We start from the raw sequence: 6,000 nt of genomic DNA, 5'->3' as shown, positions 1-6,000 counted from the left end.
AATTTTCAAGAGTCTTATCTACCTACTGAGGTGAGGTGGGAGAGATTTTGCGTTTGTGCACCATATAGCGCGCAGCATAAAGGCTTCATGATCTCTACACATCTCCTTTCAAGATCCGTGTTGTCTCCGACCGTCCCGCACTTTGCAGCACAAAATAATGCAAACAAAACGCGATGAAATTGTTCTAAGTATCCATCAGAGCCTGTTGACTGTAGGCGTGAGCACACAGCCTCTCTCCTAGCAGCAACAGGCAGTGCACCGTGCGCACTCAGTGACGCACAACACTTGTGGCTGGTGTTTTAAACTTCATGAATAACAGATGGTCTCCCTCTGCGCAATCAGCACTCCTTGCGTATACCTTTATCTTCTGAGATGCTTCAGATGATCTTCTTTAAAGGAGTCACAAACAGGATATTGAAATATCGCTGGCAGTGTGTGTACTCTAACACTTCTTTAACCCTTAGCTGTTATGTCAGGCGACTTCAGCACCGTCTCCTTAAGATGAGTTTTCAGTGTCTGTTTTGTTGGATATATCATATTTAGGCAGATCAACTACTATCCACTCATAAAAAGATCTCAAATCATCCTCATAGTGCACCAGAGAGAAAAGAAATGTACAATGCTGTATGACTGTGCTAGAATGGCTGTGCCTGTCCCCTTTACTGTCAGACCAACATTCACAACTAACAGGCTGAGATCCCCTCTAGGCACCAAACTGTTCACATCAGATAAACCTCCTTCATCTGCTTAGCCTTCAGTGCTATAGTAAAGTCTACGTGGGTTACATTTACATGTTTTCCATGGCAGATCAAATCCAATCAATCCAGCTTTTCCACAGACAACTATATTTCTCAAGGCACAAAGGCAGATGCACAGAGTCATTTTAGTCAGTGAAACAACACATTTAAAGCTCTGGGTCCCAGTCAAGTGGTTTAGAGTTTGTTTAAACATACATTTTAACTTTAGCTTTATTTCAACTCTCTACAACAAAAATTCTGAAATTAATGTTGTCATTTGAACATAAAATGCTAGATCTAAATATGAAAGCTCAGTCATAAGGCATTTTTGTTGTAGTGCTCTAGACTATACTGCCATATAAGATTGTATATACTCATGTTGCCAGGTGCATTACGATGTAGCACAAGACAGCAGGACCACAGATATACACACACAAAAAGCAGTACAAAAGATACAAAACAAATGAAATGTGTAGACCATTAAATTCACATTCTCATCTTTAAGTGTTTTTCTTACACTGTTTCCATGATGCTCTATAGTGTGGTTTAGAGTGCAAGTATGTTTGAGTAATCCATAGCTTTGTGTGCTGCAGGAATAATATCTAAATTACCCCAAATTGAAATTTACCAGATGTTAAAATGATTGATGTAACAAGGGATTTTATTATGTGTTAGGCCCAACTTATGTCAGCAAATGAGATTTTTCTTCGGTTTGTCTCTATCTTGCCTGTTAATGGTGATTGAAACTCATATCAGTCACAACAAAGTTTTGTCCCCAGGGATATGTAAATTCTGCCAAAAGCATTATGATGGAGATTGATGGAGTGTTTGTGTGCAAGGGATGAAAACAGAGCTACTCTATATTCAGTGACTGGCGTTCCAACATGAGTAACAAGGTACATGGCACCAAGTGTTTACGGACCTTTGTAGTCACAGGAACAGGTATAACTACAATGGCCTGCTAGCTCTCAACTCTAACTCAGTGTTGTCACACAAACTAGCCTACTTGGTTAGGTTTAGTCACAAAAACTACTTGTTTAGGGTTAGGGAAAAACACTTGGTCATGTTTGGGAACAAAATCACATTGTTACATTTAGGAATAAAAACTCAAGCTACATGTTGGAATTGAACTTAGTTCCCCTTGAGGGAAAGTTGCGAACTTTGTGCCTATGTTATTCCTTTCCTCGTGTTGTAACTAATACAGTCACTAGATGTTGCCAAACTATAATGCTATATAATAGTTCATCGTGACAGGAGGACAGCCTATTTTTTTATTCGATGAACTGAAAGAAAATATTTATTTAAAGACTTCAGTGTAAATAATATTGAAACTATATTTTCCCTAGTGAGTTAGTCAGTTAACTGAAAGGGAAAAAATCTAATTACAGACAAAAAAAATCTCAAGTATATGGCACCCACTTTGAATGTCATCACACCATTAAAATCTATTATCATTGTTACTGGGACTATGCAAAGATGCATATGGTGATGCAATATATTCAGTGATGAACCAATGGGAAATCAAAAGTCCCTAAATGAAAAATCCAGTTTGCATAAATAATGAAGGAGGAATACAGGGAGTTGCATAAAAATTCATCCATAAATCATCTTATAAATGCATAAAACTCAAGTAAGATTTTGAGAAAAAATGTAAGACCAGATTTTAAGACCGTTTTAGGTTATGAAACTGTGGGTCCCTAACTTTTCTAGTTCTTTTAGTTGCGTTGATAACATCTGCAGATCCACACTGTAGCTCAGAGATAGACACAGTGACATATAATCTGTCTCACAGTAAGTCTGTTCAAAAATCTAGAGATGTTTTGATGGAAATATTAAGTTAAACTGCCTGAGGAATACAGCAAAAAGATGTTCTTGGAAGTTTGATGGACACCGCGCCGAGTGAAAAACAAAAAAAATATGCTTTTGTGATTGACAGACATTGTTTACAATATGACAAGGACAAGTTGAGATGTAATGCATTTGTAAAAGCTGTCAAAAAGGTTTATTTTAAAGTTGTTGCTCTTTTTCTTTTTTTTATCTAGGGTGACTTTGAAAGAGGCATCTGATATTCAGCTGCTGATTACGAAAACCTCACTCAGTGATTTAAATAATTTAATGCTTATAACAAAGGAAGAACTTTGATTTATTTGAGACAGATAGAAAGAAAGTGTGACAACCAGTCAGAATCGATGTTATGGTATAAAATGAAGTTATGGTGCCAGCAGTTTAGACACAGTTTCTCTTATGTCATATTGTGAAACAATTAGAGCAGCGGTTAGAGGAATATAGCTTCAGCTACTGTATCATCAGTTCTACTCACAGCTGCCTCAGTGATGCTTTGCCTGGCTAGGGGCAATCTACTTTGATCAATTCCAAATGTAACCAGGGACGGCAATTTATTTGCTAATGAAAGACCATTGCTTCTCAGTTGTTTCCTAATTAGTTCTTACCTCATACACTGACAGCTGAACATTATGTTCCAGAGGGGAAAAGGGATGATGTGAGAGCTTGATTTTGTTGCTTGTTGCACTTTTGTGTACACTATAGACTGACAACAGACTGTCACACACTAATCAGATAAAGGTTATCAGAGGGCGTGTTTGTGCTGCAAAAAAAAAAAAAAAAAAGGCATGAATTCACTCAAGACAGTTTTGTCACTGTAGCCTGACCTAAAATGAGCAGTGACAAAGTATTCTACATGCAGATGGACAAAGCTTTTGTTGCACTAAAGGTACAGTACACCTACATGTACAAGCAGGTCCAGACTGAGCCATAATAACACTCTTGTCAGCGAATAACCTCACACGTTTGCTCCACATGCAACATTAATGTACTATGACCTGTGAGACCTGGGGGAGAGGGGTCAGCAGGGTGTTGGCAGTTTTTTCAACACAGCTACATTAAATGCAAAACCCAAGGCAGTTTATAGAGTTTTTACACCAGACAAGCCCCATCAGGCGATGCTTGAATAACAACTTGACATTCCTTTCTTGAACATCCTTTATTAAAAGTGCTTAATGTTGGACTAAACCAGTCCTGCATGTCCTTTTATGAAGAATGCTCAAAGACAAATCTGTCCTTTGAGATATTTATTACAATCAATATTTAAGAAAAAATATTCAAGAAAAGCAATACAGAGCTCTGGATTCCGTTTCTATCTGAAGCCCTATCACACAGAGAGGTTAGTGCATAGCTGCTGCAGGAAGCCGGAACCACGAGTTTCCTCTGCATAGACAATTAATAATACAGTCAGGATGGTAGATCTGACGTCATCCGTGCTGTCCTTCATCCATTTCCTGTAAAGCCAAACAGTGAACCGGTGTTACTTACTTAATTATTCCTATAGCAGTGCTTTATCCTTCTATCTCACCCAGTTCACTAGTACTTCCCATTTTCTGCCTTTCACATATCTTAAGACAATCATTCACCTCTTCATTCATCAACCCTGGATTCTGTCTTTCCAGTATAATGCCTGGTATTGGAGACATGACAAAGACATGATGTATAACTCCGGTTCTTCTGCTGTAGAATGGGCCTGCTGTGATTCTTAGTTTCCTCTGATGGTCTTTTCCTCTGGGCTGGGCCTGATTTGACCACTCACTGTAGGAGGGCTGTTCTCAGGCCTGCTCCTCTTTAGAGGCCTAGGCCTTCTGAAGTCATCATCAGTGTCTGTTTCTCTTGTCTCTTTGACAAGTCCAAAATATTCTTCAAACTGCATTTCCCAGCTGCTTCAGGAAAATGTTAAGTCATTATTTAAAATATAGTATATAGTATATGCATGAAGTGTTTTTAAGTCTTTATTAGAAAAGAACGGGGGTGCGGTTACAAGTCACCAACAGGGGAAAGAAGTCTTTTCATGAGAATTGTAGACAATAACAAAGATAAAGAATACTGGCAGCATCGTTCTTGAAGACACTTTCTATATACTATAGCTGCAAGAAAACAATTTTACTGCTGGAGTTCATGTCTTCATCTGTAGTTAAAATAAAACCCTTTTACTTTGTGTTGGATGAATGTTGTTAATACTGTTCAATATCATGAAGCCCTCTGGGCTCTGAAATTCACTGAGAAAGAGCTCCTCAGGGAAATCAGCCCCATAGGCAGCAATTTCCCTAGGATAAATAACTAACATGCTCTCCATCACTTCACTGTGCTCAGTCTGCAAGACATTTTCATTGGCTATCACAGTGGGATTCATGGCAACACAGAATATGCAACATTAATATTAATACAAATACAGGGCATGCAGTTTCAGACAAAATCAGGGAATTTAAAGGATGAGACATGGTTGTGGACAAAAAACAGATACAAGCTCTACATTTTCTACATCAATAAAAGAACATACATCTACATAGTTACATAAAGTATATACAGAAAATGTATGAAACAAACTGAACAGCAGCTTTTTTGACAAGTGAGAAAACTCCATTTGCTGATGTAAACTGTGAGCTCCTGAAATACCTAGTGCCGTGGGGTAGGATTAGTTTCTCCAACAGACTTACCCACTCACTCACCCACTAAAGCTGCAATGAAAGCCACAGTAGAACTTTAAGGTAGCATTAACATGAAACTCCAAATCAATCCACTCTGCTCCGTCCAGTGCTAACCTCTCCCTGCTCTGCTATGATCCGCCACACTCTGCCCAGCTCTTCAGATATTTATTGTTTTGAAATTACAATAAATGAGAATGCAGCAAAACTTACTGATCTTTTAGATGCTAATATTTCTGCACTGCTGCTGCCAGCGCTGTTCAATGATTCTGCGATTCTGGGGGCTTCGACAGCACTTCTCCACTTTAAGACACGTTTTTGAGCAGATTTCTACAGAAAAAAGTTATATAGTGAAGCTTTAATAAGAGTAGTCACTGGAGGAAATGTATCACAGCACTTTGCCCTAAAACCAACAATACAATTAAGACAACACTATAAACGAGTCAGAGTTAACCGATGTTGTGTAAAATTATTAACAAAGGCATACTTTAAGGTTGATTCTAACATTTGATGAATTAAGAACTTAATTAGTAGAAGATTAACATTATGCTTGTTGATTAGTCAACCTGTGTGTTTACTTTGTGTATGGTAATTCTGTCATAGTTAAGATTTAGTTTAGAGCACACATAAGTTTGCTTACTTATTAGATTTACAGCCTAGCAAAGAGGGTCCACAGTTGTTTTATTACCGCCACCTGGCTGATGGGATGGGGGAGCTAAAGTTTATTGGGGTTTCTAGGATAGTTGAAACAGAGATTAGATCTGAGGCCAGGA

The sequence above is a fragment of the Monopterus albus genome, unplaced genomic scaffold, assembly GCF_001952655.1.
Source record: "Monopterus albus unplaced genomic scaffold, M_albus_1.0 scaffold54.1, whole genome shotgun sequence".
Lineage (NCBI taxonomy): Eukaryota > Metazoa > Chordata > Actinopteri > Synbranchiformes > Synbranchidae > Monopterus > Monopterus albus.
This window is presented reverse-complemented; position numbering follows the sequence as displayed.